The following is a 14,981-nucleotide window of genomic DNA, read 5'->3' as shown; positions in this document are numbered from 1 at the left end:
GACCCCCAGCGGGAGCGCGGCGCAGGGGGCTGTAATTCTGCCAGGATTGATGGGGCGGAGTAGCGAGGATGTCTCAGGATGAAATCCGCGGCTTTTAACCAAAAGCTAATATTCTCTTTCCAGCTGTTAATTCCGGGAGCCGGGGTATAAATTAAGGCTCCAGACACGCCGTAATGTTCACGAGAGCGGGACAAACGGCGTTTCCTTTTCCCTGCGGCACCCCCACCTGTGGCACTCCCACCTGCAGCAGTGCTGCATCCCAGGGAGAGGAGCGCAGCGAGCCCTCAGCTCTGCCCAGCGCAGCCAAAAGCGGCTGTGCGGGGTTTCGTGGGGCAAAGCAAGCTCTGGTTGGGGTTTGCAAACTCCCCATTGGGGTTTGCACCAACGGGCTCCGTGAACTGGATGCTGGGTGTGCACAGGGCGTGCTGGAAGCAGGGGGCTGCCAGCTGAAGCTGGGCAGCGCTCAGCCAGGGGGGAAACGCCGTTCCCAGACAGTGCTGCCAGCAAAACGAGAGGAAAATGCAAATGGAAGCTGATAAAAATGTACTTGGCAGAGTCCCCTTTAAGCACCATAGATTTTTATCTCACTCTGGTTTTATCTGCTGGGAAGGGAGACGTGAAAGCAGAAACATTCAATTAGCCCAGACCGCCAGCCCCCAGGTGTGCGGTGTGGGGCCAGAACTTGGCTCATGGGATGGGTGCTGGGATGTCCCCTTGCCCACCCATGCCATCATTTGAGGGCTGTGCTGATTGCCATGGTAACGAGATCCATGGTTCTGTCAGTATCTGTGCCACCATCCCACCTCATCCACATTGGGCAAGATCTCCTCCCTGCTCTATGGGACAAATGGGGCTGGTGGGACCATGGACTTCACCTCCCCAAAACCAGTACCAGCAGTGCCACCAGTACAGGATCATCAAACCCATTTCTTACCCAGCCAATCACCAGTGCAAACCAGTAACACTGGGAGGAGAGAGCAGACCAGGGCTTGGCTGAGGATACGGATGGTTCTCAGAGCAGCCCTGTGGGCTTTCATTGGAATCTGCTCCTTCATCAAAGCAAAAGTGCACACGGGGAAGGTCAGACTTGATAAATCTCCCCATTTTCAAAGCAGATGTTCAGAAACGATCAGGAATGTCCCATTCCACTGATTCGTAACCGTGCAAAATGGGGGAGCGCTGGTGCAAAAGGCGTTTTTGGCTGGGAAATGTGAGTTTGCAATGCAACATTTAAGGACCGAGATGACAGAGGACCCAGTGCTCCCTGGTGAGCCATCCCCCAGCCCGGCCCTTCCCTTCCTGTGGCCCTGCTCCAGTTTCCCCAGGTGTTCTGCAGCTGGTGCTGGGGGATCTGCAAGCCCCAACACTGCATGGGGAGGTCTGAGCACTCCTTCCTGGCAGGGCACACAGCCTCCGTGGTCTTTGCTGGGAGAACCCCACAGCACTGGGATGCCTCCGGGCACAGCGAGGCACAATCAGATTTCCGTGCCCTCGGTGAAGCAGGCTTCATTCCACAGCAGGATGGGAATGGGATCCTAAATTGGATTTGTGTGCTCACTGGATCCTTGGAGCTTTAGAGCTGATGGATGCAAGATGGTAACTGCACTGCCCCACACCAAGGAGCCACGCACACGTGGGTGCGCCAAAGCTGCTCCCATGGAGAGCCGGGGAGGGCACGTGGGCTGCCTGCTCTCCCCATTCAGGCCGGTTTTGGGGTGCAGCGAGGACTGTAGCCCCCCACAAAGGGGCTCCGGAGCTGCTTTGGGGGCACCTCGGTGGGCCGGGTGCCAGCAGATGGCACTCCAGAACGCACAGACACGCGGCGATGCGCAGATGCCGCCCGAAATGGCTTCCCCTGAGGTCCTCAGCAGCTCGGGGCTGGGGCTGGCTGCACCCCACAGCACCTCCCGACCCAAACACAGCCCCTGCTTTGTGCTGGGCTGTGCGTCCTCACGCCCTGAGACTTTCCCCAAGTTGGAAACACGAATAACGCTCCTAAATAGCTCAGAATGGCTGAAAATCCCCCAAAACCGAGAGCACCGCCCGCGTCGTAACCAGCAGCCGGGGCAAAGGGAAGGAACCGACCCCATGGAGAGCTCTGGAGGCTCCAGCGGAGGAGTGGGGGCAGATGTAGGCGGCCGCAAGGAAAGCAGGTCAGGCACCGCCACGGTGCAGGGCTGCATGCAGCGCTTCAAAGTCGCTTGCTGTGAGAGGGAGAACAGCCTTCCCACGTGTGCAAAGGACATTTCCAGAGCTCTGATCCTTTGATTAGAACAGATCCTAGGAGAAGGCGTGCTGCTGCTTGAAGGCAGGGGGAAAAAAAGACCAGAACTGCTCCAAACTGATGGAAACTGAGCTGCTAATCATTGTAGAATAATGATCAATTTATTGGATGTGATACATCTAATGATGAAATACCAACTGTCTTCCCTAATTCCTGTGACTAATAGAGAAGGACACAGTGAAAAAGCTGGCATGGAAATACCAAAGCAGGGCAGCGAGCTCCTACACGGGAGCAATGGGATGAGGAGCAAAGCCTGAAACAGAGGGGAGGGGGCCAGATTGGGGGGTGCAAACCTGTGCTCTGCACCTGGCAACACACCGTGCATGGTCACAGCTGTGGGTGGGGAGCAGGGCTGCAGCAAAGTGCCACCCCCCAGCACCAAGGTGTGGGGTTGGTAAGGACAGACAGCTTCAGGACAGCCCCCAGCTGTTGCTGCAGGGCTGGGGCCACCAGCTCTGGAGCACGTCACAGCTCTGTATACATATCTATTTCCAGGTTTGGGAAGTATGCATAAATAAACCCAGCGAGGCCTGACAGCAATTCCCAGACAATAAACACCTGCAGATTGCTTGCTGTGACGCACTGCTGGAGCCTGAGGAGACGCTGAGGGTCAGACAGCCACTTCCCTGCCCTGGCATAGAGCTGAACGCTGGGGACATCCCTGTCCCCAGCACAGCCCCATTCACCCACTGCCACCACCAGCTCCACTTACTCACCGCCATCAGCACACGGCTGGCTAGCCTTTATAGCACTGTTTGCATAAGGGATGCTATCAGCACACCAACAGCAATTATTCCTGGATAAAGAGGAGCACTAATGCTGCCCGCTGCCCACGGTTTGCTGCAGAAGCGCTGCTTAGGGATGCAACAGGGTAGAAACAGGCAGCAGAGGAAGATACAACAGCAACCCCCTAGACTTACCCCCAAGGGATAACTCCTAGGGTTGTTCCCACAAACATATAAATAGGGTCCATCTGGCCTTACTTACTCAAATCAGCTGGCAGGGTAATCAATATAAGCAGCTAAAGGCAGCATGGACTAATTTTGGTGTAGAGCTGTAGAGCTGGGTGTGAGCTCTGCTTGCTTGTTGTTTTTTTTGGTTTTTTTTTTAAACCACAAATATACTTCTAATTGTGCACAGCTCCAAGGCAGCGCTAATAAAGTGGGATTGCAAAAAGCAGGAGAGCAAACCGAGGGCTCTGCAGTGGGGGTGGCACTGGGCAGGGGGGCTACAACACATTGGGGTCATGAATGGGATGGGAGTGGGGCTGCCTGGTGATGAGAAGTGCCCTGAGATGCCCTACCTGGGTCGTGTCTCAGTGCTGGGAGCTGAGATGGGGCTCTTTCTGCTTCCCCTCCCTCCCCCCCCCCCCCCAGCCCTCATTTTGTTTTGTGTTATGGCAGAGGAATGTTTGACTTTACAGCCATGGTTTATATTGCCAGGAAGTAACTTAACTGCACTCACTGAGCATCAGAGCTGCATTTCTTTTTGATGATTTCCAAGATTGATGAAGTTCTCTCGGGGAGAAGGAGAAAAACAACCAGCAAAGCACGATTCAGTGCCGGGCCTGGAGAAGGACCCCATGTGGTTGGCTGCAATTTGGGGTCGGCTGCAATTTGGGGTTGGTTATGAGCTGAGTGCTCCCAGGGTGGGATCTGGAGCAAGGCTGCAGCTGGCCCTGGGCACTCATAGGCAGCAGCAAGCGGTTATTTGCGATTAATTAATTGCTGCTCCTATTAATTTGCTCCTGAATATGATGGTTGGGGGATGAGGTCACAGCTGGCAGGGATGTTGCAGCAGGGTGCAGGGTTCTGCAGTGTGAATGAGCAGCATTCAGTTCCGTGAGGGTGCAGGAGGGAACCATCCCATGCCCACCCCACAGTGCCACAGCTGGGGAGGAGGTGGTCTGCACTCCTTCTTTCCCCATATTGGACCCTTTGAGACCCTTTGAGAAATGGCAGCATTTCCACTGGCCACGTATCTGATGTCCCCTCCCATAGCAGCCAGCTGCCGTGACACCATCCCCTTAACTCTGCTCTGAGACACAGCAGGATGGAGATGGGATGCTGGGGGTTCCACCGGTTGCCCCCAGTTAGTGGACAGCCCAGTGCCCCCACTGCACAGCCTCAGGGCTTTCCTCTCCCCAGCGAACGCCGTGCCAAGTTAGCATCAACGCGTCTGTCAGGAAAAATTAATTTTTTAATTAAAACCAATTTTTTTTTTTTTTTTTTTTTGGTGGTGCTTTAATGTCTGGGTCTGGAGTAATTATTAGTAGCTCCGGGGAGACTGCGCTTTAGAAAAACTGTCAGTGCTGCTGTGAAGGAGTTTCTCTGATCTGCAGCACCCGTGTGCCCCAAATGTGAGCTCTGGGGGCTGGGGGTGGGGTTCTGCCCCATGCAGGATATAGGGCAGCTCTACGGGCTGGGTGCTGCAGGCAAACCCACCTCTGTGCTCAATTAGCAGTCTGCACCTCGGAGAGTCGGAGGTGATATAAATATTTTCCATGTAGTAATAGGATGTTTTTTTCTTTTTCCCCCTATCTCACAGTGCTGTCATTACAGCACTGATGTGACATCCAGGTGTCAGGAGCAGCTGGGTGGCAGGAAGAACAGAGCCAGAGCTGGGGGGGGCACAGAGCATCATCCCCTTCCCTGTGCACAACCACCGTGGGGAGGGTTATTAAGAGCTGGGCGCCTTAAAGATGCAATTAATTATTCACCTGTGCTCCGAATCAGTTGAAGCAGCTCCTAAGCTGCAGTGTAAATAAACCCTTCCCCACTTGCCTCTCCTCCCCTCACGCACCCCAATCCCAATGTTCATAAAACCCAGCATTTCAGCCAAGCCAAACTAGCAGTTATAGTAAATTACTGCAGCTCCAACGGCTTCCCGGGATCTCTGCTGAATTACACCAGCCAGGATTTAACTCATCCTCATGGTGCTGGGAACCAGCGTTGTTTGCTCGCCTGCCATATTTTTAAGGCTATTTTTTGCCTTGTTGCTAAATCCCTCTTGTTCCATCCTGCCTCCCCCTCAGATCCATCTCCTTCACCTGTGTTATGTGCAATAGATCCTGGCCTAAGCTCTGTTGTAACCTGGGGGCTCATACCAGCTCCTGCAGCACGGCACTCAGCCAGGGATGAATGGAACCCAGCCAAGGTGCCCCACTGGGGACGCATGGTACCCAACTGGAACTGAGTGGTGCTCAACTGGAGATGAGTGGTGCCCAACAGGGTATGTGCAGGATCCAAGTGGAGATGAATGGAGATGAATGGGGATGAGTGGTGTCAACAGGAGATGTGTGGTGCCCAACTGGGGATGTGCATTGTCCAACTGAGGATGAGTGGTGGCCAAGTGGAGATGTGCAGTACCCAACTGGAGATGAGTGGTGCTCAACTGGAGATGGGTGGTGATCAACTGGAGATGAGTGGTGATCAACTGGAGATGTGCAGTACCCAACTGGAGATGAGTGGTGCTCAACTGGAGATGAGTGGTGATCAACTGGAGATGAGTGGTGCTCAACTGGAGGTGTGCAGTACCCAACTGGAGATGAGTGGTGAACAACTGGAGATGAGTGGTGATCAACTGGAGGTGTGCAGTACCCAACTGGAGATGTGCAGTACACAACTGGAGATGAGTGGTGCCCAACTGGGGAACTGGGGCTCCCAGTGGGGCATGAATAGTGCTCAGGAGGGTTGAGTGGTGCCCAACCAGGGCTGTGTGGTACCCAATTGGACATGAGTGATGCCCAAATGGGGACTTGTGGTACCCAACAAGGATGAGTTGTGCCCAATTTGGGTGGTGTCCAACCAGGGAGTTGTGCTTCCCAACTGGGGATGTGTGTTACCCAATAGGGGATGTGTGGTTCCTAACTCTGGATGTGTGATACGCAGCTGGGAATGCACGGCAATCAACTGGGAATGCACAGTACCTGACCAGGGATATGTGGTACCTAGCCAGAGATGCTTGGCTGCTGCTTGCCAGGTACCTACAACCCCACATCCCTCCCTCTCAGGAGGCTGCCTGATTGCCTGGCTCCCTCATTAGGGTGAGATCTCCTGGAAAATGGGTAAACAGAAGCATGTGAATGAAGCGCTGATTGCAATCAGCGGGGGCTGAGAGTGCTGGAGGGCCCACGGCTGCTTCCAGAGAGCTTCCCAGGGCAGTGCTGGAAGGGCCGGATCCGCTTCCTGAGGCCTGGGTTTGCCTCAAGGAGCTCCAAGAGCGATGGGGAGTTCATCCCAATGCTGCTCTGGGCAGGCTGCCCAGGGCTGGGCCACCCCGTCTGTATCCTCGCTTCATACAGCTGGAACACAGCTCTCACTCCTTCCCTTTGCTTTCTTCTGGAGCCCAACCAGCCCGGAACCCCTTGGGGTGCCCTTCTCCAGCACTTCATTTCAGGAACCACTTAAATTCAGGCTGTGAATAATTCACCGGCTGCCCGCAGTGGGTGCACCGCCAACCCCTAGACCTCAATAATTCACATTTCCACCAGGGGTTGATGTGCTTCCCTTGGCCGCGCGGGCCGGAATCACTTCTGCTCCCCAGGAAAAGGGATTTAAGGCCAAATGCATCTCTTTAAAGCAATAACCCTTCTTTCAACCTTTAAAGGTGGAGGTTTGTTGGGCAGCCTGTGTGGCTCTGGGAAAGGTAATACCAAAGGGATCTCTCTGCATGGAACACAGCGAGCTGAATTCAGTGGCTGTGGCAGTGCTCTACTGCACGGCGCTCTGGAAAAGCCAGGGAGGGCCTGAAGAGAAATGCTTTTGAGTTTGAGTGGATTGAAGTTAACTTTGTTGGGCATGGGGCCAAGCCCCTCTTTAAAGGCTGTTTGCTGGAAGGGTGGTGGATTGCCTGCAAAAAATACATTGTTGGTCACTTTTTAGCCCAGTGCCATCAGACAACCCAACTGCATGAGCCATGTGTGGGCAAGCATGTGCAGGGGGAGGTTGGAGGAGCCCCTAGAGGTGTAGAGGTGCTACAGAGGCTCTGTCTTGTTTGGAATTTGGATATTTGAGAAGGACACAGAGGAAATGCCCCGCTCCTCCCCACAACCTGACTAGCACGGGGCCTCTTCCCAGCCGTCCTGTACAAGGTCTCGCTGTAGCATGCAGAAATATCTACCACGCTGCTATTGCCTGCTGTAAAATATTCTGCCTGCATCCCAGCTCTCAAGCAGCCCCCAAGGAGGGCTCGTCAGCGACTCGCTGCGGAGCTGCCAGGGGGAGGAGGCAGCTCGTTAGTGCTGGCACATCACCCACTGGGGGCATGGTGAGGGGTCTGGCCCTACAGCACAGGACATATCCCCCCCCCCCCCGGGCCACGCAGACCCCTGGGTGGGTGACTGGGGGGGATGCGGGTCTCTGCCCCTCCCTGCACATCAGCTTCTCTGCCATCGTTGCTATTCACAGTGAGTCTCCTGCCCTACTTGCATCCAGTTCATTTCCCTGTTCTGAAATAAAATCTGACTCCAGGCCTTATTTGGTAAATAGCACTGGGAGATGCGGGGCTCGCTCTGTTTGCTCCTGACAAGGCTTTCAGGATCAGGGAGGCGAGATGGCAAGAGAGACAGATGAATAGGATGCAAAAGCAGAGCAGGAAAATAAACACGAGCTCGAGGGAGGGTGGGAGAGGAGGATGGGTGCCACAATCCCAGAGCAGGGCAGCAGCACCCAAACGCAGCCAAGCTCCAGGTGCACGGGGCTGTAACCTGTGTCTGTCTCCAGCTGTCAGCGCTGTAAATATCTCGGATGCTCTTAATGCTTTCTAACGGTGGAGGTGCTTGAAACGCAGCCCGCCCGGAGCCAAACCGACCTATTGGAGGGCTCGTAAATATCCCCTCTGTATTTCTTCTCTGTCAGACGGCGGCAATAAAAAGGGAGTGAGAGGCACAGCCTCAGCATCTGGACCTCAGCCTCCTCCTGCACGGTGCTGGGATGGCTGGGAAGAGGTGATGGCCAACAGGGACCCCACGGCGCTCCGAAGCGCAGCATCTCCCCTGGGCTCCTGCACAGCCCCGTGCTGCCTCTCCCATCCTTTTCCCATTGCCTCCCTTCAGATCCGCCTCTTGAAGCACAGCAGCCCTCACAAAAGAGTCGGTGTCCTCGTTCTCCTATTTTTGGCAGTTTCTCATCCAGCTCCACCAGGTCGAAGCAAAGAGCGGAGATGAAAGGGCTGCTTGCCGCTGCCGTGCCTTTGGGGCTGGGGACAGCTATTTCAGTTCCTGGTGCTGTGCAGGGGGTTGTGGTGATTCTCAGGGCAACCCATCCATCCTACCCTTGCCTTACAGGGCTGGGAAGGCTCTGCAGCCCAGCCCTGGGTTTTTGATGGCTAACAAGCTCCTGCAGCCAGAGGAGAAAAGACAGAGGGGGAAAGTGGGGAAAAGCATAAAGAAACAGTTCTCTTCTAACGTTTCTCTTTTCTTTTTCAGCATGAGCCCTTCCGGGAGGAGGTCTTTAAAATTAATAATGTTCTTTCTTTCTCTCTCTCTATTCCCAAGACTCCCGGGTTAAATTAATGAAACGTCAAACACTATTAAGTTCTGATCATGTGTTTGTGATAACGAAGGACCGGCTCCCAGCCAGTGTACAACTCTGAGCTGTCCCCCCTCCCCTCCCCGCTCACTTTTGCTCTGATTAAAACTCCCTTTATTAGATTTGCTCTTTCATCTGCTCCCTCTGATTCCTCTCGCAGTGCAGGGCTGGGGGAAGCCGTTTGGTGCAGAGGAGCACTTCGGGTTTCTGAGCACTCTTCAGCTCATCTCCTGCTGTGTGCTGTGCTGGGACCTGAGCCCACAGCCCCGACATCCCCCAGGGCTGCACCAGCACTGCTCCGTGCTCAATCGTAGACTCATAAAATCATAGAATGGCCTGGGTTGAAAAGGACCACAATGATCATCTGTTTTCAACCCACTTGCTGTGTGCAGGGTCGCCAACCACCAGACCAGGCTGCCCAGAGCCACATCCAGCCTGGCCTTGAATGCCTTCATGCACTGGGAGCTGTGGACACCCTGGGGCTGTCCCAGAGCAATGCCATGCCCGTGCTCAGTTCAGCTGCACTGAAAGGCTGCCCATCGCCCACCCGTGTCCCCGTGATGGCACGGCAGGGCTGGCAGCTGTCCTACAGTGTGACCCCAGGCTCACACCCGCCCGTCCATCAGTGTGGCAGCAGTAATTTGCAGCTCCATTAGCACTGGGAGCCGGTGCATCGGCCTCGCAGTGTGCCCGTTTGATAAGAGGCAAGTTCCACCGAGTAATGAGCAGTAATTGGATTTCAGGGTTAACCAGCTTGCAGCAAAAATAGAAAAGAAGGGAGAGCCATTGGATATTTCTGTTCTGGCTCATCAGACACTGGAGGTTTATCTCTGCTGAGAATAGCACAGCAGAGGTAAAGTTATTAGTGGCCATCGGAGCATGGTGATACCATCTCCCGCCTGTGCTCATGGGGTGAGGCCGTGCAAAGGCCTTGTGGCCATGGTGGGACCTGGCAGGGTGGCAGTGGCATGGGGCACAGGGGGCAACTGAGGCTCCGTGTGTCACCGAGAGCACCCAGTGAGATGGATTTGTATGGCAGCAGTGCGGAGCGCTCGTCGTGGCTGGGGATGGAGAGCCTGGCTTATGAGAGGAGACTGAGAGCACTCGGATTGTTGAGCCCAGCAAAGGCAGAAAAAGCAGTGATATGATTGCTTCCCATAAATATACCAAGCAAGAAAACACCAGGTACAGAAAAGAACCATTTAAGCTAAGACTGTGCTGGCACAAGAACAAATAGGCTTAAACTGGCTGTTGTGGGCTAGAAATCAGAAGAGAAAATTTTAACCATGAGAGCTGCGGCACTGTAGAGGAAAAGGAGGAAAAATACCTCAGTGCTTTGGAAATGGCACAGGATGGGGTGTGGAGGGAGGAGGAACACAGCAGAGTCAGAGAAAGGGAGGGCGGTGTGTCTGTCCCAGTGCTTCAGGTTGCATTGATGCAGGGGTAAGCAGCCCCAGGAGGGCTGTGGGGACCCCTGGGTGACACGGGGTGCTGCCTAGTGCTCCGCAGTGCCCCATGCTTACCAACTCAGTGTGACTCCTCTGCCTCCCCCAGCTCCGGCAGGCTGCTCCCTGCGTCCCCTCGGCGTGCCTTGGGGCTGAGCAAACACGTGCACAAAATTACTGTGAGCTCCTTCTGTATTCTGGGGCTGCCTAAAGGGTTGGTGAAGAATCTGCTGATTAGGGCTCTAATCAGCTTCGAGAGCAGGTAATTTCTCAGCTAGAGATCATCTCCAAACAGGAAATCAGATTCAGGAGATAGCTGCTTTATGCATCATGGTGGACCGGAGCGAAGCTTGTTGTGATAACAAGTGGAGCTGGAATAAGAACGTCATTGCTAATGTTACGCATTAATTGCCTTACGATCCTCCTTGCAGGTGCTTTTCTTCACTTATCCCAGTGCCAATGGGGCGGGAATCGTTCCAAACCCAGTCCCGAACGCTGTGATGCACAGCACCGAACGGAGAGGCTGCTGGAAGGAGCCCCAAAGGTCACAGCAGCACGGGACCGGCTGGTGCGAAAGGGGCACGGCACGGCACGGCCCCCGCGTGTCCCACAGCGATGGGTTTTACGGACGAGTGCGCGAAAAAGCAGAGGCGGTCTTGCAGAGCCATAGCCAGGGGTGCGGCTGAGCCCCGACGCCTCGGCGTGCCCACGGATGCGAAGGGAGCAGAGCTCCCACCGTTGCGCTCGAGGTCGTGGCTCCACCGCAGCGTCCTCCCGGCTCTCGGGGCTCCACACGGCCGGCTCTCTCCCTTTAAAGCCAGCCCGGCCGCCCCGCCTTTTGTCACCGGGGCCGGGCGCGGGAGGCGCGGGGGGGGGGGGGTTTGGGGGGGGGGGGGGGGGGCGCGGCGGCGGCGGCTGCGGGAGGTGCCCGGCGCGGCGGCTGAGCGGAGCCTGAGCCGCTCTGTGCGGGGCCGGCCGCAGCCGGAGCCGCAGCCCCGGGGCGGGAGCTCGCCCCCGCCGCTGCCGCGGTGCCCGGGGAGCGCGGAGCCGGGCGGAGCCGGAGCGGCGGAGGATGCGCCGGGCCCCGCCGAGCCCAGCCCAGCTGCAGCGCGGCGCCGCTCGCCCGACCGCCCAACGGAGGTAAAACGGAGGTGGGAGATGGGGGTCCGGGCGCGGAGGGAAGCGCCGTGTCCCCGGGGAGCTGCCGGGTATCCGCGGGCGGGGGGGGCGGGCTCCGCGCTGCCGGCAGCGGTCCTTGCTTTGGGGACCCTCTCCCTTGGATCCCTTGGAGGCGGGTAGGGTTCCCGGAGGATCGTGCCCGGAGCTCCGGGACCGGCGGCTCGAGGACGGTGCCCCCAATGGCTCTTGATCCGCTGCCATTCGGTGTTGCAGCAGCAGGTGACCGCCCAGCTCGGCACGCGTCCCTTTCCCAATGAGGGCGAATCTGAAGCTGCCCCCTCCCCTCGTGCTGCCCGCCTGGCACGGCAGCCCACCACCGCAACGGCGACCCGAGGGCCCCAGGGATCGGCTTTCATCCGCTGCGCTTCTGGCGGAGGAGAGAGAAGGGTTTAATTACCCTCCCGTGTCAGCTCGAGAGAAATCTGCCGGGACACAGCTCTTGGCAGGTGCGAGATAACAGGAGGGTTTCGTGCACGGGAGGCTGAGCCGAGAGCAGCTCGGTGGTTTAATTGGCAGCTTCATAGCAGGGTATGGAAGGTGGTGCGGGCTCCAGTGGCAATCCTATTGGCACAGCTGGCAAAGGAAGGATGGTAGCTGTAGGCTGGGGGTTCTCTCAGCGCGTTCCTTCGGTGCTTTGGGGCTGGATGCAGAGCAGGTGCTCTGGGCTGGTGGCACAACATCACATCGGTGCTGTCCTCTGAGGGCCGGTGCTCTTCCAGCACTGCTCTGCTTCTGAAGCAGGCAGCTCCCCGGGGAGCCCTCGTCCTGCTTGTCAGGAGACAGTGCGCTGCATGGGGCACAGGGGAGCTGGCAGTGAGCAAAACACCTCCAGAACCTGGGCTCTGCACAGCACTCTGCGAGATGGAAGGTTGGATGAGCTCAGGGTCCATCGAGCATCTTCTGTCCTCCTCCCGCCCAAATCCCTGAGGTGCTGAACCAGCTCTTGACATCAGCATCTGAAGGGCTGCAGACCCGCAGCCATGGGGAAAGCCTCTCCCCTCACCCCACCACGGCTGCAGTATGGGGATGTATGGATCAGCTCTTCCTCCCCGTCCCGCTGCTCCCTGCTCCTCGTGCCCCAGGGCCCAGGTGGGAGGCAGGAGGTCTGCAGAACCCCCAGCTGTGGTACCCCAGCACAGCCGTGTCACCACCACGAGGACGCCTCTCTGAGCCCTGAAGCGGTGCAGTGCTGGGCTGGGACACACCAGCAGGAGGAGGAAGGGCATCGTATTTGATCTTATCCTCCATCCAGATGTGCTGAGCTTTCCTCTATCCTCATTCCTGAGCTTTCCCGGAGGTGCATGGGGCAGATGTTGTGTGTGCTGCAATGCCCCCGAGCCCCCACTTGCCCGGAGGCGTGAAGGAGCTGGTGAAACTGGATGAAACCGTGGTGTTTGGTTGTTGTAGTGATGCTCATTGCTTTAAGGGCTGGGAGGTGCAAGTGGTTGTGCAGTGGAGTGATGGAGCCAAGCAGCCGTGGGGCAGGCTGGACCGAGCACGAGCCAAAGCCACACTCACTGCAACAGCAACAAGCTTTTGATGCCACCTGTGACGGGAGCATATTTAGACTTGATATATATCCCTTGCTCTGGCTTTGGGCTTTGGATCAAGGCGTAAGAGCTTTTGACGCATGCACACAAAATAATGGAGGAAAAAAAAAAATTAAAACCACAATCCTCAAAATGTCTGCAAATCCGAGAGCTTATCCTCACCCCGGGTAGGCAAAATTAACCAAGTGTAGGATCAGTAAATCAGAGATCAGCCACTTTCATCATTGAACATAAGAAGGCTGTGAGCTCAGCTGGCACGGAGCACTGAGACCTTGCAGGGCTGCGAGGATCCAGCACTGCAACCTGCTCCAGCACCTGCAGGTAGGGCCAGGTAGCCACTTATAGGGCTTTTTGGGGGGAGTCAGCGGAGTGGGAGCTTGGGCAGGCATTGAGGCTAGCTGCAGCACACAAGCCAGACGGCCTGCCATGCAGTGTGGTTTATCAGAACAAGGCAGCCTCCACCGTAGCTGAGCATATGCAGGGCACACGTTGGCAGCAGGGAGGGGATGGGCTGGCATCTGTCCTTCAGATCCGTCCTTCTGCTACACTGAGAGTGTGCCCAGCCTGGGCAGGTGGCTTCCCATCACCTGCTTGTGGCTCGGGGCAGTGCCAGCTCCTGGAGCACCCGCGCTGCCGGAGCCTGGGGTCAGGCCAGTCCATCTGGGGATCGGTGGCGTTATCTCTTAAATGCCTTTAGGTGAAATGGGATGGCCAGGCTGATTGGATTGCACTCTGTAATTAATTAGCTGGGTGCACCGTGCGGGCAGCAGCTCCGGCGGGATGAGCAGTGGACCTACCAGGAGATGCAGAGCTCCGGGTTCCTTTGCTAACAAAGCCAGGCAGGAGTGAGGTGCCGCTGCCAGCACCTGGCACATCTCCAGACCAGTCATCCTGGGTTCCATAGAGCTGTGGGGTGGGCTGGGAACCCTGCCCCTTCCCACGGTGACCAGGACCTGCCACACTGCCCTGCCCTGCCAGGTGTTGTGGTGCTCGCTGCTCTTCGCTCGGCTCCGTTGCCTGCTTGTAGCAGCAATCCGTATCCTTAAACGAAAAGCATTCCTCTTAGGTTAATTGTTTTTCTTCCCTTTGTGTTTACTGTGGGGATTAATAAGGAGCCACAGCGTAAGGAAAAGCTGAAACGGCTGCTTGTTTATTGTTTAATTTAGGGAAAATGCTGCTGATGGCTGGGCTCAGCCTGCCTGGCACTGAGGGACCAGACTGACAGTGCCTACATCCCACAGGCAGCATCCCTGGGGCTGTCCAGGAGGTGAGGCATGCCTGTGCCAGTGCCTGCAGGTGTATGAGGGCCCGGGGAAGGGCTGCTTGGGTGCATCCTCCTGCAGTGCAGGGACTCCGTTCTGCTCGTGGGAGATCTGTCTCCAGCCCTGGGACGGTGACAACCAGGACACCTTCTAGGGCTGCAGCTTCTCCTTTGTCTGCTGGGTGCTTCCAGGTTGGAGCAGGGCTGGTTCCACCAGTGGGAGCTGGAAGCTCTTTTCTGCCCTGAGCTCCCTGTGCAAGGATTGGGCTTGTTGAACTGCTGCTGTCAGGGTGTGGCTCAGCATCCCTGATGGCACTGAGGGGCTCAGAGAGGACAGGGCTGGTTGCACACTATCCAAACAGCCCAGGGCACCACTGAGGTGCCAGAGGAGAGCCTTGTGCAGTGAGGGCTGATACTGCTTGGAAAACAAAGCACAGCATGTGCCAGCTCAGCCTAGCCCACAAAGGAAAACCACGTCATTTGTAAAAGAAAAGCTTTTAAAAATAGATCTCATCCTTAGCAGAGAACTACACTGGGAAGAGTCAATGGGTTCTGTTTTAAGAGTTGGGAAACAAAGCACCTGGGGAGCTCTGCAAAGGAATCTCTTGGTGTAGAGCTCCCAGTGCCAGCTGGGGCTCTGTGTGCATCCATGCCAGTGGTGCACACAGCCTGGTGTTTGCCTCTCCTGCCTGTATCCACGGGGAAACTCGGCTTTTAGGGATGCTGGCTGTG

The sequence above is a fragment of the Centrocercus urophasianus genome, unplaced genomic scaffold (assembly GCF_019232065.1).
Source record: "Centrocercus urophasianus isolate 14NV4802_14NV808 unplaced genomic scaffold, USGS_Curo_1.0 seq_1201, whole genome shotgun sequence".
NCBI lineage: Eukaryota > Metazoa > Chordata > Aves > Galliformes > Phasianidae > Centrocercus > Centrocercus urophasianus.
The sequence above is the reverse complement of the archived record's forward strand: the minus strand, read 5'-3'. Positions refer to the sequence as shown.